Here is a 26,749-nt window from a genome sequence, read left to right as displayed (position 1 = left end):
GTGGTACCTGATTTGGCTTTTTTTCTTGGAAAAAAAACTAACACACCCGAATTTGAATTTTCTCCCCATTTTCAAAGGTTGAAACAATAAGAACATATTTAGTTTTTTATTTATTTTCATCACCCGTTGTTCAATCTGAAGCGCATCTCGACACATGCATTTTTTAAATTTTTCATTGCAGCTCGAATTGCGGCTCTAAAAGCTTTGCCCGATAGAATATGCCGCATACACTTTCGATGCAAACTAAACGGAAAGTAACAGCAGCTACATAAAAAGATAACGGCGGCCGCTGGCGCTGGTTTCCTGATTCGGGAACCATTGCTACGAAGTTAAAATTATCGGCAGCTACTCCACTTCGATCGAGGTAAAAAAAACCTTGTCGTGCTGAGCTAAAAGTGCGCCTGTCAGACTAATTAAAATGTCAATTTAAGTTAGATCATTGATGGCCTCTTCTAATTTAATGACTTCAGGAGGATATTGCGATCGGTTGTTGCCAGGATTAAAAACCAGTGCTTTAAAACATTGAAGGAAGGATGACCAGTTTGGTGTTATTGTTGATTGAAAGTAAAATAACGCGTAAAAGAAAAGCACGTTGTTGACTGTTAACAACAGTAAAACAGACGCCACAACGTTGTGTGAAGGAATGAGTGAGAGGGAGAAATTGCCAAAGCAATTTAAAGGCTTACTACAGGCGAAATACATTTTCCAATTTTTTGTGCGCACAAAGGTATTCCAATTGGTGCTGACCGGCTCTTCGGGTTTTACGAAGTCTGGTCTCTTTTAGCATGTCAAGTGTTGACCACATTTAAATACCACCGAGCGTCTTCATCCACTATGAAGTCCACCGGGAAAAGCAATTACTTGAACATACAAAAGAATCAAAAAGAAAAACAGGGATTTCACGCATTAATATTGATTATTCAAAAAATTGAAAGCTTTTGCACACCTTTCACTGACACTATTAATGGCTCCTTCACTGCTTTTCATCAGTCTTGCACGGAGGAATGTGCAGCATCCGTTACCGTCTCGTTGTGATCTACATTTGGTACCGATGTTGTAACACCCTCGGATTGCGGTACTGTTTCAAAATTTGTGCCAGTTGACGAAACTGGTGGTGGAGTTGACGCAGCAGAAAAGACGCATTTACTTGTACATATTTTGGGGCAGCATCAGAATTTTCTAAGGGCGTCAGTTTGATTACGTGAAGTCTGCGGGCTTCAGCGCAAACGTCTCCATCTTGCTTGGGTGGTTTGTACCACCCACAGACTTTAAATCCCTCAAGCTCATTAACAGCCCTCACAACTTCATTCACGGTTTGGCTAAACAAAGGGATCAAATGTAGGCATGTTACTTTCCAAACCTCCGGGGTGGGAAGCAAAGATGGCGAGGTCAGAGACACTTTGCAGTTCTGCTACTGATGATGGGCAGTGCATATTTTCCGCAATCTCCCATGAAACTCGAGCACACTAGGCATTCCGATTCCTTCCCGATTTCTTTAGACAGACACGAGTGTCCCTTTTGCCCTACATACACTGCCGGCCATGGCACATTATTCCGTCACAAGCATCAGTCTTTTCATGAATTCTTGTAAACCGAACATTCTTGGAGGAAAATGCAAACCAACGCATTTCAGTTATTGCATCGCAACTTATTGGTAGGTCCATACCCATTAGCGATGTGTCATTATGAAGTGGAATAATTGGCTCATCTGTCGCCAGCAACAATTTACCGCCTTCAATGACCCCTTTTATATCGGCAATTAGTAAAAACACAGGCGTCGCCGGGGGCAAACGCGCGCAATACCTGAAAAGCACCGCCGATGCTTGAGGCGTCTTCGTGAATAAAGCAGAGGTTTTACAACTCTCGGGAATATCGAACAGGACGAACCGGTCGTACGTATCCTGCTGGAAGAGTGATAATTTGGCGGGAGCTGCCGATTTGGTCCAGTCCATCTGGTTCAACGTGACGCCTCCCGTGAACGATGAACAGCGTGACCCTCAGTGTCCTCCCCTAGAGCCACGTCATGAAATATGATGTCGCTGAAGTTCGCATCGCCAACTGTCCGAGCTTGCTCATAGTTGAGGCGCGGAGGTAGTAAAGACATACCATACCTAACACTGAAAATCTTGGAATTTCTGGTGAAATTAGAAGTGAGATAATTAGTGAGCAAAAAGAGTCAAGTTTTACAGATAACATGAGTCTGTGAAAAATCGAATTTGAAAAAGCAATTGAACGTTTCGTATACAATTAGTAACTAATTTTCAACAATGAAACTCACATTTTGTAAAAATCTTGTCAATAAATAATGTTCCGCAACGTTCCTCAATTGAGTGGGTGAGCAAATGCGGCCACCTATAGTAGCGAGGCTGACAAAAAAAATCATCAAATTAACATAAAAATTGTTTAACATAAAAATTTCCACAAAATGAACAGAGCGGAAATTTATCTTAAACAATACATCTTAGTTAACGGAATTTTCAAGGTCGTTTCGTTAACTATCCAATGAAAGCTATTTTTTCGTCTTTAATTTCTGCTGCTGTGCCGCTCTAAACAATTCGGACAAATGAAATGTGTACAATGAAAAACACAGCACAATCAATAAAAAAAAGGGAAACGAAAAGTTGACGTATAAAGAAAAAACATCGTTGCTGGAATTAAACTTGATGACGCCATCTAGCGGCAGTTAAATTTAAACAGCATAACTGATGCTTAAACAGCATAACTGACGCCAATATGCATGAACGTATACAATGATGTTTGCAATGGTCCAAGTGGTTGCGCAGTAGACTGCTGAGCTGCAGCTCAAGAGTTCGAATCCCGCAGTCAAATTTTTTCTACAAACAATGAATATCTCGGGGGATAGACAGATAAGTCTCTTGTATTTCATCTAGCATGCTTCGCAAAAGGAGTGATACGTTTCTGATTCATTCCTGTCCATTAGCAGATTGTCTTCTACAATTACTGGTCTTTCAGAGCTAGTTGTTGTTGTTGTTGTTGTTGTTGTTGTTGTTGTTGTTGTTGGGGATTCACAGCACTGCTGTTGGGATTCTTGGTCCCGGCGTCTTCTCAAAAACAATGTCCACTTGTTTCTGCACGTGATACAATCACAGAATAATTGCCACGTGCACGTTGTCATTTCTGAAAATCTCTCGTTTACAAATTTCCACATCGTGTTTAAAATTCTCGTCTTGAGGCCGATTCGTTTATCAAAATGAATATATGGTTCTAATCGATTTACAATCCTACTGGTTCTGAAAACAAATTCGTTTCTCGCTTTTTCCGTTCTCACTTTTCGCATCTCAAAAATTTCTGTATTTCTAGCCCGTGTGGTTCGCCTGTTTAACACTATTTCATTTCGTTCATTAGAATCAAGACTGGCAAGAAGTAAGATGTTATTTAGCTGGATGAACATGGGCAGGGGTAAAATGTTTAGCAAGCGTAGTTCGTTGATGTACACTCCCGTTTTATTTCCAGTGATCCAACGGATTACTTTCTTTTGAAATCGCTCCAACTGCAATTGATCCCCCCTCGATATATGTGTACATGAGAGTCCGTATAATAACACTGGGAGTATTAGTGACTTATACAGGCCTAACTTTACAAAAGTATTTATCTTTGCTGATAGGTTTCTTCTCAGGAGGTACAGTACTTGGTTTGCCTTCTTTAATCTTGTTTCAATGTGTACCTTCCAACTTAAATCGCCCGACACAAAAATTCCCAGATCTTTCACAACCATCGATGTTCCAAGCACTACACCAAAAAGCATAGAGTTAGCGTCTCCGCCCCTAAAACTTGCTTTTGCACATTTATCTAGTGCTAATTCCATTTTGTTTTCAGTTACCCACTGCTGAATTTTGTCCAGATCTTCTTGAATTTCAATTGATGTTTTTTTGATGGAAAGTAGTTTAAGATCATCCGCAAAAATATATGGTTCAGAGAATTTGAGTACTTCAGGTAGGTCGTTAATAAAAATGCAAAAGAGCAGTGGTCCTAAAAGTGATCCTTGGGGAACACCACTAGTGACTTCTAAAACTTTTGAGCTGATATTGTCTACTCGTACAAACTGTTTCCTGTTTTTCAAATAGTCATAGAGTACCTCTAACATGCAGCCTCCTATTCCTATAAGTGCAACTTTCTTAAGTAGATCAAAATGCGGAACTTTATCAAAGGCTTTTGCAAAGTCAGTGTAGAATGCTACAATTTCTGCGTTTGAGTCATTGTCAAGCGCTTCATATATTTCTTTCAGGAAAGAGAGCATGTTTGTCAAAACTGATCCACCTTTAGTAAAACCGTGTTGATGTTTCGTCAAATACCAGGCAAAGTAAGGGTACAGGTCTTTGTATATACATTTTTCAAGGACTTTGCTGTCAATATTTAATAGCGATACTGGTCGATAGTTGTTCACCATTTTTCGGTCACCTTTTTTGTGAACAGGAGTAACTGCAGCTGTTTTCCATGAATCAGGTATTTTTCGTAGGCGTTTTACGTTTCTCAAAAGTTTGTTCATCGGTTTGCATATATTGCGGTTCGTTTTCTGAAAAAAGCTAGGTGGCAACCCATTTGGGCCGCGTGACTTTGTTACGTCCAGAGTTGATAAAATCTCACTTACTGTCTTTTTCGATATATCAAAATTCGTTAACAAGGGATTTTCAAATTGAATATCTCTAATACTAAAACTTTCTTTAGGATTAAAAACTGAATGAAAGAAGTCGTTTAGCATGTTGACTTGTTCGTTTGGATTTGTGCTTTCAACTTCATCTTTTATGAGTAACTTAGGAAGACTTGTATGTTTATCAAGTTCTTTAGGTGTTTAAAAATTACATTAGTGTTCCGTGTTCTAAACAATTCCTCTTGGTAGTTTTTCCTGTCCAATTCCGATGATTCAGTTACTAAATTTTCAAACAGTTTAACTTGTTGTCTTCTGTAGTTGGTCGGTTTGAGTATACATGATTGCCGTTTTGTTTGTAACTTTTTGATCAAATTTGAAGTGCTACTTGTTATCCAAGGTGGAAGTGATTTCCTATGTCTTGTTCTGAGAGGCACAAAACTCTTAATGATTTCATCCAAATATTGGGTGTACTCCTCATGCATTTTGTTAATGTTTGTGTGGCATACTGGTTCAAATGGGTTCTCGTTTATAAAATTGTTTATTCCTTCAAAATCGGCATTTCCAAAACTTCTAAAATTTTCCAAGTATGGTTTCGGCTCTGATACCGTGCATTCAATAGACAACATTATGGCATTGTGATCTGAGCAGTCATAAATCTTGGAAACGTTAAAATCTTGTTCGGCACTTGTATAGCAATTCCGATAAAAGGCTACGTCTAGTATGTTCTTCACACATGTTGGGAAATCTATCGCCTGCCTAAAGAGTCCATTTTCAAAAATTTGCAGTATTTGGTTTTCTTCCTCGTCAGTACTGGTGAGGGTGTTCCAGTTTGTTTCTGGGAAATTTAAATCCCCACATAAGAGAAGCGGTTTGTTTTTAGGAATGGCTTTGATCAGTTGTTCAAATTCATGCACTTTGTATCTGTAATTACTGTTTTTTGGCGGATGTAGAATGAGCCAATTATCATTTCAGTTTGATGAAGTTTTATACTACATAGCACACATGAATCAGGAATGTCATGTTTGGTGGATAAGTCCTCGGTAATTAGACTATTCTTGACAGCTATTAGGCTGCCTCCGTGACAGTTTTTACCACTCACAATAGCTCTATCAGATCTATAGATGTTATATTCACTTAGAAAAAGCTCTGATGATTGAATATTCTCGTTAAGCCAAGTTTCGCTTAAGCATATGACATTAAAATTTCCAACTGCAATTGCATTTGCTAGCTTAGTTCTTCTCTCTATGTTGATTAGGCTTCTAGTATTTAGTTGCAGAATGTTGAGGAATCCTAGTCAATGCTGGGGTTCCTGAACTTCAGTGTCAATAGTTACTTTCACACCATCATTGAACAATTCTAGATTCCTTATTTTCAGCTTTTTGCGAGGAACGCCTTCATCTAGTAGTTGTCTTCGTTTCTTAAGGATTTCGTTCTCTTTAATTGCACTCTCTTTGGTCAATGCTGGTAGCAGGTAGACCTCTTTTTCGACCAATTGTTCTCGCTTTTCTCGGCTTTTTGCTAGTACTAGTCGTGCTTCATGTTCGCTAGGTACAGTTACCAGCAGTGTTCTTGGCTTCATTTGATTACGATCAAATTTTCCCAGTCGTTTTAGTTCTATTATTTTCGGCTTCACTCCAATTATGTCTAGTATTTCGTTTACTTCGTCATTTGTTGGGACAAGGTTTTCTCCTTTTGTTTTTCTCAGGGTCCTCTTTGACCCCTTGTATCCTAAAACTTTGATTTATGTTGTGATCAGAGTTAGATCTGGCAGCATGTTGAGTGGTTTGAGCTGGATTTATCCGGGTGGTGGTTTCAGCAGCTACAACGGCACTATAAGTTTTTTCCACTTTATCGCATGTCGTTTTCATTGCATTTCCAATTTTTTGATCTACTAAATCGGTAAGTCTTCTTTCCATGCTTTTAAGTCTTTCAGTTACATCAATGTTTGAGAGCTTCTCGTCTATGTTGGCCAGGGTTTTGCATCTTATAAAGTTGTCTCGTTCATTATTTTGCACACAAGTATTACAAAGCAACATGACATTCGGCCCTAGTTCTTTTATTCCATTTATGGCCACTAGAGAACCCAACACAAGTTGGTTCCAAATGCATTTGAGCGTTGCATGCGACACAAGTGTATGTTTTCTCGTTGCCGGCAAAGCCTCTTTTACATGTTTTGCAGTTTTTGCCCATTTTTGCTTATACTATGGATAGAAAAACAGTTAAACCTGGTGGTTCCCGAAAAGGGGAGGCCTGTGGCTCACTCAGGGGAAAAAGAAGAAATAGACAAACCTGGTGGTTCCCGAAAAGGGGAGGCCTGCGGTTCACTATTTCTACTTACGTTAATAGGGGCACTGACAGTTCTTGAAACGACACTCGTAATATACCAGATGTCCTTCTGTATTGCAGATGTTCGAATGTTTATCGTATAAGATTTTATTCTTGAGAATACTTTTAATGCCCTTCAGACCTTCTTCACTGAGGTGCACTTCGTCAGTTTTCAAATGATATGAGCTGTGGATTTTTTCACTCACTCCTCTAAACTTCCAAGTTCCTTTTATCTTTCTTAGGAATTCGTTTATTTTTGCAGATCGAGCTCGGTTCTCACTACGATGAGGGATTCCGATGACGAAAACTTTTTTGGCTCGTTCACACAGCTCCTCGGCTAGCTTCGACAGTTCTTCAGCAATGTCGCCTGTAGGTATACTGGAGGGGTCTTTTCCGTTGAAGGCGTCGTTTCCGCCGATGAGCAGAGCGATGATGTTGAATTTGTCTTTCTCGGGTAAGAAGTTTTGGACCGCACCAATTCGGGCCCCAGGTAGGGACAAGATATTGAAATTTGGAAAATCAAGATGGCGTGCTTGAGAATCCGCAATCAGGAGATTTTTTGAAGAGGATGTCTTGAGCCAGTGATATCTTCTGTCGGACATTTTATCGCGGGGCAACCATTGCTACCCCGGTAAACATTTCAAGTATCTATTTAATAATGATCTTGTATTTCATCTAGCATGCTTCGCAAAAGGAGTGATACGTTTCTGATTCATTCCTGTCCATTAGCAGATTGTCTTCTACAATTACTGGTCTTTCAGAGCTAGTCCAAGCATTTGAAACATAATTGAAGTATTTTCATTGAAGAGAATAAAAAGCTATCAAATCGATCGAAGACAAAAAGTAATCAAACAAAAGTTTGCGATTCTACCAGAGTCTCGAACTGCCGATTGTTGGTGTTTTGGTCAATTGTTTTATCACTGAACTACGATTGGTAGCTTTAGACTGACCATTTGCTAAAAAAAATGAAGGCTTACTGAAATATAATGAACAGTCTCATGAAATTGAGAAAGGGGGAAAAATGAATTTTTTTTGTCTTTAACCATCAGCTATCACCCCCATCTTTTGCTAAAGGCGCTGTAATTTGCTTGTCTTATCTTTTCAACTTTAAATGGTATGGACATTTTCTTCTTTAATAAAGACATATAAAAGTGACAGCAAAATTTACTTTTCACCGAGGGCCTTCATATAGACTATTTTTACTAAGAGGCACAATCGTATATGCTTGTCTGATAACCAGTTAATGTGAACAGAAAATGTGAAGATAAGAAATCTTGACAAATGCAATATATGACTTGTGTCATCCATTCCTGCTTCTTAGCAGAGTGTCTTTGCCTTTTTCCTTTTATAGGAGAAGTGGGCTTTTTAATGAAATCCTTTGAAAGACATCGAATATTTTTATATACAAAATTCCAATAAATTCAAATCGATGAAACTAAAAGTGTAAAAAAAACTTAAACTGTCGTATCTGAGTCTCGATCTTACTCCTCTGGTAAATTGGACAGTTGCTATACCGTTTCGCTAGCAGTTACTGGTATATTCACAGCTAAAGGCAGTGAAGACAAAAGAATAGATATATTATGAAAGGATATAAAATAACAAAGGAGAAAAACGGAAAAAAATCAATTTCAATAAATCAAACTGAGCAGCCCCCAAGTTATTCCTATTTGACAGAATTGATCAAAGAAATGTTAACGCTGAAAACCGCAGGTCTTAATCTTTTTTAGTTAAGGAGATTTGAATGATTCACTTCCAATCAGTTTGAACCTACGCTTGGTATTTATGAAAAAATCCAAAGAAAATTTATCTCACAGATGGAGATTCGAACCTGTCTACAAAGCTTGAGAGTGCGTGACAGATGCTTTTGACCAGCTATCTTTCGGTTGCAGCTGCTAGTCTGTTTAAAGTGAAATCCGATCGATAGCGTTCAAAGTCCGGCCGGCGCGTTATCTCGGGCCTAGTGTTAGGGATTTCACTAGGTATCACAAATCCCCTCATAGATTAGGAGGCGTACCGCAGTCTAAGTCGTGTAAGTCCAATGCGCAGTGCTCGGACGAGGTCTGGCCTGGCTCTTCCGAATAAAGTTTGCCTCATTTTACTTCGTGTAATCATGACTGAAAGCAATCATTATCCTCCTTCTCCAATGAATGCCCAAACAGAATGATTGTTATGTACTTTAAAGAAATCATTAACGCTCTAGCACTATTGATGTAGAGCTTAATGCATATGACTAGATTCCAATTGGTTTCAGTTCGAATCCCGTTAAGCATAGCTAGTATCCTACTTAGTGGAAGTACCTGACTCAGTGCAAACAGCAAATTTCTTTGCGGTACTTGACCTTCCGCTGAAAAAGTCTAAATCTAAAGCTCCTTCGAGCAGCTACTTGTTTCAGTTTCTTGACCCTTTCAGTAAGCAATGGTATTGCAACTGGGTACCAGGCTTTTCTCGCTAAAAATGTTGTTCAAGTGATTCATCTCTTTAAGATCTTCGACCCTAAGCAAAACTGTACTACAACGGACAGACATGTTTTGTGAATAAGATTATTGTAATTTTCCATTCAATTCAAAATCATTTTAAACGTTGGTTGTACTTTTTGTATAATTGAGTTTTTTCGCTTCAAACTTTTTTTTGGAATTGTATCGGCTGATTTTTGATCATGCTGCATCGGCTAATTTATTTCATATAGCGACGGTTGAAAGGCAAAAAGGACTTCTATAAACGGGAATATTGAAAAAAGTCGAATATGAAAAGTATGAAAGAAAATTTTTTCTATGCAGTTGTTTTTTTTCTGGCTCACCGGGCGCCTTTCTAAATTATGTCGTCTTATTTACAATTGTTTGAGGGCTTGTAAACTATACCCGAATGTGATACAAAATTTGAACGTGAAATATACTTTTTATCAGAAATAAATTTTCGTAATTACTGGGTGGTTGCTCTGCAAGAAACAGTGTAACACTCCCAACTTCATTGTTCCGAAAAGATGTAAACAGAAAACATATTGTTAAACCAGCATAATGCTCGTATCAAGATTTTTATGGCCGTTTCCCGGATACTTTGAAGATCATGCTTGTCGTATGAGGCAGTATGAAAACTGATTGATTAGAATAGAAATTGCGACGATCAAAAAATAAAAACTATTTCGTTTTCAACTTGATTTTTATCCTCAAAAATTTTTTCCCCATTAAAAAATTTCTTCAATTAAAAATAATATCATTCAGTCAATAAATACAGTTCGAGGCTGAATGCTCACAAAATAGTTTTAAAAATTATCTTGCGTGCAATTTAAAAATGGTTGTCAAAAATATTTTTATGCTTCCGACGAGCAAGCGCTATCAAATCAGAAACTGAAGACTTTTCTCCCAGATTGACAATATATTTAACAACATCGCTTAAATCATTAAATAGCTTGCCTTACGAAAAGTCAAAATTCTAAGCGTCTCTGTCACATTAGGAGAAGAGGTAACGACCAGGCATGGCGGGTCTCGTTGGGTCGTTGCTTCGTCGAATACAGTACAGTGCTTTTTACAAAGAGCTTTGAGGGATTTGAACAAACCGATCAATGCAATGCTGATTTTGAGATGAAAAAATGACCCTGGGTAAACTTTCAAAAAAATTTTTTTTAATCAACAGCCAGGGCCTGTTCGCATCCGGCTACGACGTTTTTCTTTTAGAAATCTGAAAACTTCCCTTTTCAAAAAACTTCGATTCTTCTGTCTATCTGTTTTGTATCAGAGCCTTTTTAGCTCAAAGTTTTCATGTTAACACTTTGTTTTTGGCTCAACATGTGTTTACTTTTTTTTCGGCTGAGTTGCCGCTCGATAAATGTTTCTTTAAGTAAATTAAACGGTATTGTGTTCGTTTCCTTTCTGTCTGTTAGCTTTTATTTGCCTCTGTGTAATTGCACAAAATTTGTTATTTGCTGCGGCGTAGTTCAATGTTTTCTTTTTAAATAATTGTAACCCTATATTTTTGTAGGTTTCATGGCATTTTATTCTGTACGTCTCTTTCCCATGTTATTATATCTCATTTCACAGTAGCCCAACATCCCTTATGTCCCCGGACAAAGTAGACCACGCCAATTACGTTATCTCACTTGAGGAATCCAGCCAATCTGTTTTTGCAATCTGTTAATGAAAGAAATGAATTTCAAGATTCGTTTTTGATGATTCGGCATTTGGTTCGGATAAAGATGCCGCCTTGAGGCTAGCTGCGATTTATTGGTTATTTACATTGTTGAGAGCAAATGTCTTGTAATCGAGAAGTAAAGTCGTACACATCTTTTTTTTTTGCAAACCTGTATGAAGTTGTTCATGCTGTTTTGTGGAGTCTTAACAAATTCTATGCTGGTTTCCACTTGGTTTAGGGGTAACGTGCTTTAGGGTTTGGATTTTGTAACTTGTTAGTTTTTTAACCCTGATCTAGATTATTTTTCCATTCTTTCTTTTGAAATTTTTATTCCATCTGAATAGTTTTGGCGGTTGTTTTATTGTCTTAGGCATTTTTTTGTATTTCTTGAAGAGCATGAATTCATTCAGTGGATGTCTCAAATGTGGAAGTTGATGAGCAAAATAAAACTTGAAAAAATAATCGCTCAAGTTTTTTTCTATGACAACAATTTTGTATGGCATTTTTGTTTTCGGGTCAATGGGCGTCTATCAATGTGTTATCAGCTTTTGACCACTCGGTAAAACTTGAAGCTCATTTTTTTCCGTTGGTTGTCTTTCCTAATTGTTTCCCGGTTTTTAGATTTTTCTTTTTTTATAAGTATTTAACTATGTTTTCTACCTAATTTTTTTGTCTCACTTTCTTTGCGATAGGTTGCAATGCTAGGCTTGCGCTGTATTGCCTCTGTGTAACAGGGTTAATTTCCATTTTTACAGTTTCTTTCACTTGACCAACTTAATGCCTTGCTTACGCTCGAACCAAGTTGAACTTATCGCTGTGCTCGTCACAGGGGTCATTGGACATTTATGAGAACGCCAAGTGGCACAAAGCCAATGAGAGGTAGATTTCCTATTTCGCTTTGTTTCGCTTTTTTTGCGATTTCATTTCCATTTAAGAGAATTTACGGTTACCAGCTTGAGCTTTGCCGTAGATACAAAATGACATTTTTAAATTGGCTTCGTTGCTATGAGTGTAATGATATGACTTAGTTGTTTCGTTATCAAAATTGGCTCAACTATAACTCTGATAGCACCTTGAAAACCCATCTGTATTCCCTAAGAAAGAGTTTTGTACATTAGCCATTTCTTTACACAGCCACTCATAAAAACTGTGGCAGCTGAATTGAGATTGCGATTTAAAGATCATAATCATCAATCTTCCGTAACTTATATCTCCGAATAAATTTTAATCTTTCGAAATTCGACTATAGGATGTTTCAATTCTGGAACAGGATATACTGATTTAGGATACTTTTGTATTTGATTCTTTGTCCTGTTGGAAATTTTGTATATTATAAGGCATGGTTTTTGAGACAATTAGTATTTGAAGTGTCGAATAAAAATTATTGTCGAAAAGCCTCAATTCTCATTGCGCCTATAAATTTAGGGCGATATGCCTTACCGAATCGCGCAGAATGGTACAAATGTGATAGTTGGGTCCCTGAAAAAAGCTCTATGAAAGATGGTCCCGTGAAGTACATAAAACTTCGCTCTTTTCCGAAGAATTTAAGCGCTAAAAAATTTCTTCGGGGACCCATCCAAGTTTTTGGGACCCAACTATCATACTTGCACCCGCAGAATAATTGAAATATTTTTCGCCATGATCGTGCCTGCCCGTCATGTATCTGCACACTGACATCCACTAGTAATCATTCCTTATTTCCATTCAGCCGAATTATTTCATCATATTATCTTGTTTGAGTTTACAAAGGAGCTTTATTTCGAAGAATATTTTAAGCTAGCTTGCAACAGAGGCATTGGTGATTCGTCCGGTGTTTTAAAAAAACGTTTGATTATGCTTTTTAATATGAAAAAAGAGGAAATCTCAATTCATGACAGAATGTACGAATGCTATTGAATTTCTAACCAATCAATTTGTTAATAATCTAAATTACTGACTTGAGTTCTAATGTCGTCTCTTAGATTGTAGGATTTTCAGTTCCGACTTGCGTGATTTTCGATTCTGTAACATGGTCCATCTGTCATGTATGATTCCTTTAGTACAGTGCTGTGGTCTGTTTATCTGTAAGTTTGGTTAATTGGCAGCTTCGTCTATTCAGTGTTGAGATCTTGTCAACTTCCCCTACCCCCTTTCCCATAATGGCACCTTTTTAAGAGTTTTGACCCCATTTTAAGGGCTAACTCAAGCAACGCTGAAGCGTGTACGAATTTTGTACCGTTTAAGTAATTTTCCCCTGTTGCAATAGGGGTGTGGGGTGAAACGAAAGTTAACAAGATTCAATTGTTGTAGTATCACCGATCAAGTCTTGGTTAGCACTAACTGCTGTTGATTGTGTTTATGTAAAAGTTATTAAGTGACTAACAAGGTTGATGTAAGGTCGTACGAAATTGTGATAGAGGGTGATTCCTTTTCTACTAATGAAAATTTTATTTAGGCTTAGAATTTATTTTTGCTTCTCTGATTCCTTTTTTCAAAGCCAGATTAACACCAGCAACTCAAAGACCTATCTATCAGTCATTTGAGCGAATGATTGCTTACTTGAGATTACACTTGCGGCAGCAAGTGTCTTGTAAATGGGAACTAGACTTTTTCCCGTAAACAATTTTTCTTACACATCTGTTTTTGAAATTGATATTGCTGTATTACCGATTCTTAGCATTTTCAATGCCTATTCTCTCTTGGCCTGGAGGTAATGCGGTTGCCTTTGCACCCTGTGGTCGGGGTCTGAGTCTTGGCCGGACCTTGTTGAGAGTTGTTGAACATGTAAATATTTTATATATACATATACAGGGGCGGATTTAGGGGGGGGGGGCGGACGCCCCCCCCCCTCAGGGATTCGACCCCCTGCCGACCCAAAGGGTCCCCCCTTTGATACTTTTTCAGAAATTCATTTTTGGCCGACCGACCCTAAAATTTTTCTAAAGGCGCCTTCGGCGCCAATATATACTAACTTTGAGGGGGAGCGCGCGCCAAAAAAAACGCTATTTTTTTGTCAAAATTTTTCAAAAAGTGCCCAAAAACTTTGCCAAAATAGGGGCAAAACAGTGCTTTGGGAGAGCTCGAAAAATCAATTTGGTCGACCTAAAAAAAAAAAAAGGTCGTCAAAATTTTGGAAACATTTTTGAAAATCCGCCCCCCCCCCCCCCCCCCCCCCCTCGAGAAAATCCTAGATCCGCCCCTGTACATATATATGTCTGTATGTGTTTTTGGGTTTTTTATTTAAATATATATATATCGGGTGTTAACTAAAAGAGCGTGTTTCAAAAGAGGAATATAATTACACAAGCATAGCTTGTGTTATAGTATGAACTTTCTTTCTTTTTCCAACCTAAGTCGCAAATATTGCTGCGATGCAATTGTTGCGACAAAATGTGTTCGTTTTGAAAGTGTTCATTTTGATCCAGCTATTAAATACAGCCATTGCTAAGGATATTAACACAGACTATTATATTACAATTAGCACTTTAGCTTCAAGGTATCATGGTTCTGTAGCGTAGAGGTGAAGAAGGAGATCAGCTGCAAAAAAAAGAGGGTTCGAACCTCTGCAGGGTCGGACGTTTTAAATGAACTTTTTTGTAAACTAGTTAAAATGCGCCCGCTCTATAAATTGAGGCATGTTAGGTGGTAAATTGGTTTTCAAGTTGACTGGTACTGCTAATGCGTCATAATTGGCTTGCGTCACTTAGAAATTATTTAGACTCATAATTGGCGTGCGTCAATTCTCTTAAATTTTTATACTCAAAGTTTTACTCAATTGGTTTTCCCAGTAGCGTTGTCAGTCATATTTTTGCTTGTTAATGCGAAGTGCAACTCGGCCTCTGTGTTTAAATTTCCCTTACTGATCGAGTTTCTCAAATTGAGTTAATTTTATTAAGAAATGCCAATCATGAATTGCTGTAGAGATTTAGTTTGCAGAGTTTCAAGGACATCTATTTTTGTCTTTGAAAATCGAAAACTGAGAAAAAAGAAAGTCAGATTTTTTTCTGTTCACTTGCGTTCGTTGACTCTTGTCTAACTGTTTGTTGACTATGTTTTTTTTTTTCAGTGTCTCAAATTGTTTTTTTTTGGAAAAAATTGAGTAGTCAGACTATAATCTATCGGCTTAGATTTTGTCGGCTGAGTTGCCTCATCACGATTTGATTATCTTTTCAAATAGCAATTTTATTCGGTCGAAGTAATTTCGCTTCATGTTTTGTCGGTTTAGTGAACTTACTTTGCATCGGTTAGGTTTTAGGATAAAAACTATTTTTCTTATTTTGAACTAATCATGTTGGTTATATTATAAAAGTTACAAATTCAAACAATTCCTCTCAAATTTTTTACGGAAAAAATGTCCTTCGGCTTTTTTGTTTTCGGATCAATTTTCGTCTAAGCACGTGTTGCCGGCTTCAAGAACGCTCGGAAAATACTAAAAGCTTGAAAGCTTGTTTAATGCATGTGGTTGTGTTTCTCGCGTATTTTTTCAGATTGAATTTTCGGATCATTTTTTTTCTAACCACGTTTTGCCAGCTTAGTGAACGCTCGGAAAATATATAAAGCTTGTTTAATGCATGTGGTTGTATTTCTCGCGTGTTTTTTTTTGAGATTGGGTTTTTCGTACTTCCAAAAAAACTTTGATTTTTCTGGCCACATTTTCCTTTGGCATTTTGTCTTCGGATCAATTTTCGTCTAACCACGTGTTGCCGGTTTAGTGAACGCTCGGAAAATACTAACAGCTAGCTAAATGCATGTGGTTGTGTTTCTCGCTGTTTTTTTTTGAGATTGAATTTTTCATATTTCCAAAAAATTTTGAATTTTTCTGATCACAACTTCCTTTGGCATTTTTGTTTTCGGATCAATTTTCGTCTAACCACGTGTTGCCGGCTTAGTGAATGCTTGGAAAATACTAAAAGCTTGAAAGCTAGTTTAATGCATGTGATTGTGTTTCTCGCGTGTTTTTTTTTCGAGATTGGATTTTTCGTATTTCCAAAATTTTTTTGAATTTTTCTGACCAAAACTTACTTTGGCATTTTGTTTTCGGATCAATTTTAGTCTAACCACGTGTTGCGAGCTTAGTGAACGCTCGGAAAATACTAAAAGCTAGTTAAATGCATGTGGTTGTTTCTCGCGTGTTTTTTTTGAGATTGGATTTTTCGTATTTCCAAAAAATTGTGAATTTTTCTGACCAGAACTTCCTTTGGCATCTTTGTTTTATGATAAATTTTCATATAACTACGTGTTGTTGGCATCGTAAACGCTCGGAAATTTTAAAAAACTAGTTAAATTTTGGTGGTTGTGTTTCTTGCATGCTTTTCTGAGATCGAATTTTTCATATTTCCAAAAAAATTGTTGACAGCAATTTCCTTTTCATGACAACAATGCCCTTTAGAATTTCTTTTTTCGAATCATTTTTTGTCTAAACACTTGTTGTTAGCTGAGTAAACACGTTCAATCACGTTTTTTTGATCTTGTTTTTTCTCACTGTTTACTTGGTAGCTTGCAATGCTTCGCTTTCGTTGTATCGCAATTGACGCGAAGTGATACGCTTTCGTTGTATCTGAGATTTGAGGTTAAATGGGTAGAGCAGATTGTGGGAAGCTCTCCCGAACTAGCGGTTACTCCTAAATTTTTTGTACGAGAAATTATGGCCCTCAGAAAAGTCAAAATGTTGATTTATGACATTTTTTTAGTTTTTTGTGTTTTCTCGAAAACAACCTTCTCAAATCTGAGATTTTAGATTCAATCAAAACAACAGGTTTAGAGAATCTCCCTAGAATAATCAGTGACTTCCGAATTTTCGTACAAAGTTATTGTCGTTGGGAAAGTTATATATATATGAGACTGTGTTATCGTTTTTTGAAACTTCTCGAACATAGCCCTCCCAATTATGAAGTTTTGAATTCAATCGAAAGAACAGGCTGTCTGAAGCTCCCCTGCATAAGCGGCTACGCTCGGAAAGTACTAAAAGCTTGTTTAGTGGTTTTGTTTGCTCGCATGTTTTTTTTTAGATTGAGTTATTCGTATTTCAATAAAAATTGTTGAATTTTTCTGACAACTAAATTTCGTTTGGCATTTTTCTGACAATTTCCTTTGGCAACAATTTCCTTCTAACTCTTGCAAAATACGGAACATTTTTTTTTGTTTTGTTATTTCCATCTAGCTGTCTATTTAGTAGCTTGCATTACTACGCTTTCGTTGTATCGCAAGTGATGCGATGCTTCGCTTCACCTCTGTGTTAATTCTTCTCTGAAAACTAGGATCGATTTAGCTACAAATTTGGAGCTTAAAAATTCGTTACTACAGGCAAACTTTTAATAGAGCCCGCTCCTGAATTTGATCTTTCTTCCATTTTGGTACCAATTTTGGGCAGTAATGCGGATACAATTTTTGTGCCATTGAAACATGGCTTTCAAACATCTTCGATGGCCGACGTAGACGATCTATTAATTAATGATTATTTCAGTTGCGAGGGAAAATAAATTAGAAACGGTAACTTGACCTTTTTCTCGTTAAAAACTTTTTAAACAAATCTGAGAGAAATTGACTATGCTTAATTATGGATACTGGCCATTTTTCAGGCCCCTTCGTCTTTCCTAATGCATGGAACTTGGGTGGTGTTACAATTGGTGGTAATTTTGAGCATAGTGCTTGTATTAAATTTTGGAACTATAATGCATAATATAGTCATGTTTTCAATCAATTGTAAATGCTGCTAAGTTAGTTTTTGTAAATACATTACTCTGTCAGATACAATGTTAATCAAAAATTTGAATTTTACACTTTTGCCAAAAATTTGGCTTTTGAAAGAAATTATAAATACCGTTCGAAGTGTAACGAAAGCGTAGTAATGCAAGCTACTAAATAGACAGCTAGCCAAATCAGATTGCAGCAAAATTAGAAGTCTCAATACAAAGCTCTAGCGCTAATTTACTGCTTTGTTTAATAGGGTTGGCGATTCTTAAGTAGGTACCAAAGAGAGGGCAATTGTTAAGTAGATCCCTTTTTTCTAACAACAATAACTTTCCTCTAATTTATATCGGATAGCGTTGTTTGAAGGGAATGGTTTTCAAAAATATCGAATTTCAATTTTATAGCTCAAAACTCTCGGGTGATATATTACAATAGGTGGTAGAATCAATTTCAATAACTGCATCCGCTTTTTGTTATACTTCCCACAGTATTTATGAATTATTTCAAAGTCAAATTTTTAGGCAAAAGATGTGTAAATGTGAAATTTTGAATAGCATTTCATCAGAAAAACTATCTTAGTCTTATAGTACAAGTGAATGAAAACGAAATGACTATATTATGCATTATTGTTCTCAAATTTATTACTTGCACTATAATCAAAATTACCACCTATTGTAGTATATCACCAACTTTCGATGTCGATATTTTGTTTCCGGACCGTGTGGCGTCTGCACAAGTTTTCACGGCTTTGTTGCCGTTCGGTAAATGATTTTTATTGTTTTTTTTTTAACTTCAGTGAATGTGTTTCTTGACATGTTTGTGTCAAATAGAACGTTTTTTGTGCCAAGTTTGCGAAATTTTTGTTATTTACTTTTCTAAACTTATTTGTCAAGCTATCAAGAAGACTACAGTATGCCGAATTGAATATTTGAGAGGACTTAAGTTCGTGTTTGAATGTTTGACTCTTTCACCTCTTAAAAGGTCCTCATATTTGTATGTTTTTTTTTGGCAGATTAGTATTTGAAAATTAGATGAAGTAGTTGATGCCGCAAGCTATGGAGTAGCTTGCTTCAAAGTTTCTCATAATTCTCAAATACAACTGATACTTGCAGGCACATCACAGAATTTTTGTACGTTTCCGAGAGCAAGTGTCTTGTAATCGGGAATTAGGTTTTTTCTCTTAAACCATTCTTCTCACAATCTGCCAATCTACCAACTCGTATTGTGAATATTTTTTTCTAATGTTTAATTTCAATCAGAATAATTTTGGCTCATATTTTATTACTTTATTTTGTTTCGTTTGAAGGGCAAAGTTACATATTATTTTAAAAAGTAATTCAATATGGTTGTGGTACAAGAAGTACAAGAAGCTGATACTATGATAATGAAAGCTTGTTGTGTTTCTCGACTGAGTCAGTGAGCGTAATGGAGTCTCTTGTATAGGCCTTGATGATTTTTTTTCGTTTTTTTTTCATGAATTGTCTTCAAATGCTCTTATAATTACAGTCATGCATTCATACATTAAAGCAATTATAAATGAAGGTTTCTCTGGCTTTGTTTAGTAACCTTTGTTATATTTCTTTTTTTGGATCTACTTAACAATTACCCCCCCCCCTCTTTTTAAGAAAGGGGGGCAATTGTTAAGTAGATTAATATAATTTTCGACGAATCAGATTGCAGCAAAATTAGAAGTCTCAATACAAAGCTCTAGCGCTAATTTACTGCTTTGTTTAATAGGGTTGGCGATTCTTAAGTAGGTACCAAAGAGAGGGCAATTGTTAAGTAGATCCCTTTTTTCTAACAACAATAACTTTCCTCTAATTTATATCGGATAGCGTTTTTTGAAGGGAATGGTTTTCAAAAATATCGAATTTCAATTTTATAGCTCAAAACTCTCGGGTGATATATTACAATAGGTGGTAGAATCAATTTCAATAACTGCATCCGCTTTTTGTTATACTTCCCACTTTATTTATGAATTATTTCAAAGCCAAATTTTTAGGCAAAAGATGTGTAAATGTGAAATTTTGAATAGCATTTCATCAGAAAAACTATCTTAGTCTTATAGTACAAGTGAATGAAAATGAAATGACTATATTATGCATTATTGTTCTCAAATTTATTACTTGCACTATAATCAAAATTACCACCTATTGTAATATATCACCAACTTTCGATGTCGATATTTTGTTTTCGGACCGTGTGGCGTCTGCACAAGTTTTCACGGCTTTGTTGCCGTTCGGTAAATGATTTTTATTGTTTTTTTTTAACTTCAGTGAATGTGTTTCTTGACATGTTTGTGTCAAATAGAACGTTTTTTGTGCCAAGTTTGCAAAATTTTTGTTATTTACTTTTCTAAACTTATTTGTCAAGCTATCAAGAAGACTACAGTATGCCGAATTGAATATTTGAGAGGACTTAAGTTCGTGTTTGAATGTTTGACTCTTTCACCTCTTAAAAGGTCCTCATATTTGTATGTTTTTTTTTGGCAGATTAGTATTTGAAAATTAGATGAAGTAGTTGATGCCCCAAGCTATGGAGTAGCTTGCTTCAAAGTTTCTCTTAATTCTCAAAAACAACTGATACTTGCAGGCACATCACAGAATTTTTGTACGTTTCCGAGAGCAAGTGTCTTGTAATCGGGAATTAGGTTTTTTCTCTTAAACCATTCTTCTCACAATCTGCCAATCTACCAACTCGTATTTTGAATATTTTTTTCTAATGTTTATTTTTAATCAGAATAATTTTGGTTCATATTTTATTACTTTCTTTTGTGTCGTTTGAAGGGCAAAAGTACATATTATTTTAAAAAATAATTCAATATGGTTGTGGTACAAGAAAAGCAAGAAGCTGATACTATGATAATGAAAGCTTGTTGTGTTTCTCGACTATTTTAAAGAGTCAGTGAACGTAATGGAGTCTCTTGTATAGGTCTTGATGATTTTTTGCTCGTTTTTTTCATGAATTGTCTTCAAATGCTCTTATAATTACAGTCATGCATTCATACACTAAAGCAATTATAAATGAACTTAGGTATATTTGCACTCTATCACTTTAACTTTTACGTATTGATCCAGTTTTCTCAAATTGAGTTAATTTTATCGAAAAAGTTTCAATCATGAAATCGTCTTGAGATTGAAAGAGCCTTAAGGCCATTTTTTTTAACTTTGTAATTCGAAAATTGAATTTTTCAAAAACAAGTCACTGAAAAAAGCTGTTTCCTTGCGTTCATTTACTTTTTCCAACTGTCTGTTGGCTATGCTTCTGAAATTGTTTTCCTTTTTTTCCAACTGAGTGATCTTTTCTCATCTCGTTTTCTTTTTTATAGCTTGCAATGATGTAGCAAATGGTGTGAAGCGCCGCTTCGCTTGCGTTATAATTGGTTTCTTTTCGGGAAGCTAGAGCATAGAACAGTATATGGGTCGCTCTCAACACATTTCGACAATTTGTGAAAAATTGGGGTTCTATTTGTGGGTATCAGAAAAAGTAGCTCAAACCCTGGTTAGAAAACATAAAAAATACTACGCGAAGATACATGAAACGTGACAATTTGAAGTATCTGAAATTTTCAAACTTCAGCTGAAATTTTAAATATAGCTTTCTTATTGAACTTATGGGTTACAAATAAGCTGGAAATAAGTCTCAAAAATCATTCCATTGTTGGAGCGTGTGATAAAATGGCACGAATCGTTATGGGGATATTAGGCTAGGTTTGAGTCCACATATAAACACCGTTCATAAAAGGGAACGTATTGTGTTTAATGTTAGCCTTGCACCTTCAGGCGATGTTGATCTTTTGTGTTAAGGTGCAATGTGTGTAATAAGTAAGTGGTTTGCATGTCTTACCGACAGAAAACACGCTTAAAAGAAATTCTTGAATTGACTTGTTTAGATTAAATTGGTCGAACTGGACGAATAAAATTTGAAGTACTCTGTTCTTTACTGAAAGATTAAAGAAATTGATTGCTGTTTCGTTTATTATCACATGCTTGATTGTTTATAGTTTTTAAATTTCCTTCATACTTGAAATTCTTACAGGTATCTCATGATGCTGAAGTGTTTTTTTTGCTTACCCTCACTGACAAAATATTTTGGATCGATTTAAATCCATTTTAAATCGATTTTTCGTTTCATCCAAATCTATCAAAAATGTACACTTTAGTTACTGAAACGGATTGGAAATCAATCTATCTTAAAATTTCCAGATAGAGACTAAAATTGATTTTGCAGTTTCTTAAATCCATCCGAATCCCATTGAAATCTTCTATTCGAATCTGACAGGACGTGTTTTTTTTCAAACGTGAAATATTTCGTTTCAAAAAATTCTCGGCTGGTTTTTGCCTGCCTATGTTTTGTCGGCTTAGTTGTCACATCGTAGAATTGTTTTTTGTTGCTGTACGCAAGTTACATTGTTATTGCTTTATGTGTTTTGAATTTTTGTGCAGTTTGTAATTTAAGTAACCTTCACTTCGTAAATTTCTTTTTTTTTATGATTGCTTGAAAACTTTATTCTGCCCAATTGATTTCGGCTTAGTGTCCTAGTTTTGAGATGTTTCATTTAAAATAAATTGTTATGCGCCCCCCTAGATTGCAGAAAACGCTGAAAATTTTAATAGAGATTATGGATTGTCATGACAATATTTTTTTCGATTTTTTTTATTCCCGCTGGATAGGTTTCGGCTTACATTTAATTTGCTTAATGGCCTCACATTGCGTCTTTCGATGAGCGAAAAGAATTTGTAAGCGTGTGTAGGTGTGTTTTTTGAGGGTGAGAGTACTTAATAATTTTTTGTTATTGTTTTTGAATTTTTGAGTTTTGGCCTATATTATATCCGCTTAGTGGCCTCATATTGTTTCATATAACGAGCAAGTTAAGTATCATGTAAGTTAAGTAACGAGCAAGGCAAGGGGGACTTTTATAAGTCTTTAGTCTTGTTGATTTTTTTCGTCTTAAAGAGTTTATGCTATGGTGTTTTCGGCTTTGTTACCGCTTGGTCGTTTTTTTTCCGATGCAAATTTTTCGTTCGATTGTCGTTGCGTTTTTTTCATAATTAGCCTTTTCCATTTTGAAAGATATATATATTTTTTTACATTTTCAACTTTTCTCCGTCTTAGCGTCTCTTTTGTTTTGTATAGCAAGTGGTGCGAAGCTCTTTTTCGTCTGTGTGCTAACATGGAGTCAAAACTAATTTAAACGACGCGGTAACAGATCAATTTTTCTGTCCAAAAATTGTTTCTGATCAATTTTAGGGCCAAAAACTAAAAGTCCATCTCAAATAGATTTTTTTATGCAGACTGCTGGAATTTAATAATAAGAAAAAAAAATCTTGAAATTTATAAAATTACGCTTGCCAAGTAAAAAAAATCCTAATTTTAAATTAAGCAGTCACAAACCAATCGATGAAAATGTTGAAGATAATTCAGATTTTTGGCAAAAACCTTGCTTTAAAAATCCTTAAAATGGACGATTTAAATCAGATATTGGCTCTTTTTCACTCCCCCTTACATTTGATCTTTCAAAAACTAATTTAACGTTGTCATAATATAATGATTTGCATGGCGAATAAACCAATAATTGTGAACAGGTTTGTTCTCCATACCTTACATCGTAAATTCACGCGTTTAGCCAGTATCGGACGTAAAACGACTAAAACGCTGTCTGTTACGCGAAAATTATTTAGTTTCGGACTTCTTCCACAATTTAACTCATTCTGACATTCAATCTGTGACTCATAGTTTATGTGATTTTTTTATTTTAAGCAATGAAGTCATCGTTAAATATGTATTTGCAGTTATTTGCTGATGTTTTTGCTTCCGTCTTTTGTTGATTTCACGGTGCCTTATAGTTTGTTATATAATAGGGTTTTCAAATCGTCGCTCGCTAATTGAAAAACCTGCATGGACTTGTTCACTGGTTACTGCCGCTTGAGCTCAGTTAGGTATTCAACGCACAAATAGCTTCTATCCAATTCTATTGGTGTCAGGGAGGCTTTAGAGACGAGGTACAGTTAGTAGAAGCTTTAACCGCTATGTGAACAAGCTCAAGTCTTACTTTTTAACCGAACAAGGGAGGCTACGACTAGTGAATTTCTGAAGGTTATACAAACCAATTCAGACTTTTTTCAGTTTTTCAGCCAATGATGTCAATTTGTATTGTTAAACCTGCTAAAGGTGATTATTGTCAGGAAATTGTCTCACGTACCACTAAAATGTTCCAGTTTACTGAGCGAAGGTTTTTTTGTTGAAAAAGCTACTTTTTTTTGCTTTTTTGTTCTTCAGCAATTTGACTTTTTTTTGTTAATTTCACGCTCAATCTTTTATTATTAAGTTTATTCGAATGCCTTTGAGTTTAGGGCAGCTTCCTGCAATCATATTAGATTCGTTCGCTGCCCTCTCCGAGTTGTTAAAAATTTTGTTTAAATATTCTTTGGTTAATATAACTTTTTGTAACAACGAGAAATTACTTCTCCTTCTTCTAAAAATTGAAAATTGAAGTGTGGGGGGAAAGTGGAAAAGAGCCCATTTATTAAGGGCATTAATTTGCGACGAAATCATACAAAGTCATCAAAATAAATCAGATCTTGAGCCTACAGTATCCAGTTATGTTTGTGGAAATCGCTCACCATTTTTGATGCTCAGTCCGACCAGCATGTTTTTTGACCTAAACAAAATTGTAGCGCCATCTCCGAGTCTGTTTTGTTACCCTTATATCAAACTAAAAATTCCGGTAGCTACCCGTGTTTGAATTGTGCAAAAACTTTCTCTTTAATTCAATTTCTCTTCATTCTATTACCCGCGATCTTCCGCGAACGCTTCAAAATTCTCATTGCTACCTCTGACCCAAAATATATCCTTTGTGCAGATTTTGGCGGTTATCCCGCGCCATTTGGCTCTATTTCCGCCCCCCCCCCCCCCCTCCACCTCACATAAGCACCAATTTTTTTTTGGTGTAACTAGGGTTCTTACAAGGTTAATTATGGAGACCAATTGTGCTTGTCATGGCCACATTAGTATGCATGCCAATTTTTGTAACACTCGGACCGTGTGAACAAAAGCTATTTATGAAAAATTGCAGGTGGCCCGCCATTTTGATATTTTACAATAGAAGTTTGATATTTGGCAAGTAATTTTAGTTTGAGCGACACATAATACAACAGGTTGTGAGCAGATTTGTTCTTCATACTTTCTACTACACATTTATTCATTGTAACACGTGAAACACATGAAAATAGAAGTATGAGGGGGATTGGAAAAAAAGACAATAAACGTCGAACAATTTTCGATTTCAAGTGAAAAATTTCATAATAAAGTTACGTTGGATTATTATGCTTTGAATCGATTTGAATGAATTCAAGTTGACTTAATAAAGTTTGACTTAAGAAGTTGATTGAAAAGTTGGTGCAAGTTGATTTAAAAACAAAGCTATACAAAGTTATAATGATGGAATTAAAGCAATTTTTAATCTGTTTAAAATGATTGTTTTTAGCCAAATATTAAATCATGTTATATTGATTTGAAATCAATCTATTTATTTTACTGCTTTTTTGTATAAATCCTTTATTATAAAATTGATCTTAATATGATATCTTAAGCTTGGTATCATCCATTTTTTTTATTGCAGCATATGGAATTGTGGGAACTTAAAAATCACCAATTTTTTTCCAGATTACCCAAAAAACCAGCCATTCAATTTCATTTACGATTGAATTCGCTTTGTTACACTTTCGGGAGCAAGTGTCGTGTAATCGGGAACTATACTTTTTTCCTGTAAATATCTTCTCCGACAAACCTGTAAGTAATTAAACTTGTTTTTCTATTGAACCTAAAAAACTGCCAGGTTCCTTCCCACTTGGCCTAGAGGTAGCGTGGTCGCCTTAGCATCCTAAAGTCTAGAGTTAGAGTCCAGGGACCATGTTTTTTTTCCAGTAAAATGAATTTGTAATATTTTCCCGGTAAAAGATGAATTGTCGTACTTTCGTTTGTCTGCTTAATTTTTGTGGGCTTAGTTGCCACATCACGGAGTTATTTTGTGCTATGAGCAAGTTTCATTAAAGTTGCACGTGTTGATCATTGTAGTTTCTGGGGGGGGGGGGGGGGGATCAACTCTCGGCTCAACTGCTGCCAAAGACTGTTGGCTTTGTTTCCGCTTCGTAAGTTTTTTCCGTTGCTAATTTTCTTTATCCAAATTTCTTGCGTGGCGTGTTTGCCAAGAATAAACTTTATCGAGGCTTACGAAAATTTTAGTAGAGCTAGATTTTTTCAACTTTTTTTCACTTCTCATGTTAGTGTTGTGTCGCAAGTGGTGAGAAGATGATGAGTCGTTCTACTTTCTTCTCCGAAATGATTTTAAAAGCACATTCATTTTGAAAATTAAATCTTGTTCGTGATTAAATAGAAGCCAATTGAGTTTTTTTGTCGAATAGTTTATACATAACAAAATCTAATACAATATGATGAGTTAAGTGTTATGAACTAGCGAAGCAATAAGAACTTGCGCCTAATTGCTTGAATTATAGTGTTTTATCAGACGAAATACAATTGAGTCGAAAGTTTTTCATTTGAAAGATAAATTGATTTGTAGTAATATTTGGCGAATTGAACTCTATTCAGAGTAGTAAATTTGACTAAACATTTTCGAAATAGCGAACTAATGTACTACATCCTCTTCTAATGCCATTGCCGCACAAGCTGTAAAAGAAGCTTTTTTCTTTTGATAATACTTTCGTTTCAGTTATTTGTTTAAATTGTTTAATTATTTTCAGTTCAGCAAGTTTGTTGTCAAAGTTGCTATTGAGTTCTGACGTTTGCATGCTTTTCATCACTATGATTTTTGAAAAACTAAACGTCCAGAATTCTGAAAAATCAGTTCCAAAAATGATGTACCTTGTAAGAAATGCCCTGTAGAAAAGCGGGCATCTTACAACCTGTCTCATTTTGCAGTCCGCAAAATAAAAACACCTACCTTGGAGGGGTTGGAGAGTTACTAAATTTTACATGTTTAAGGTTTTGTTCATGGCACTG

General features: G+C 35.9%; 1 protein-coding gene across 1 annotated transcript in view; it reads left to right on the top strand.

Annotated features, from left to right (window-relative positions):
* Window positions 1-26,749, top strand: part of LOC134853716 (vinculin-like) — a 325,677-nt gene that overhangs the window by 86,745 nt on the left and 212,183 nt on the right. The window lies entirely within an intron of this gene.

The sequence above is a fragment of the Symsagittifera roscoffensis genome, chromosome 8 (assembly GCF_963678635.1).
Source record: "Symsagittifera roscoffensis chromosome 8, txSymRosc1.1, whole genome shotgun sequence".
NCBI lineage: Eukaryota > Metazoa > Xenacoelomorpha > Acoela > Convolutidae > Symsagittifera > Symsagittifera roscoffensis.
This window is presented reverse-complemented; position numbering and strand designations above follow the sequence as displayed.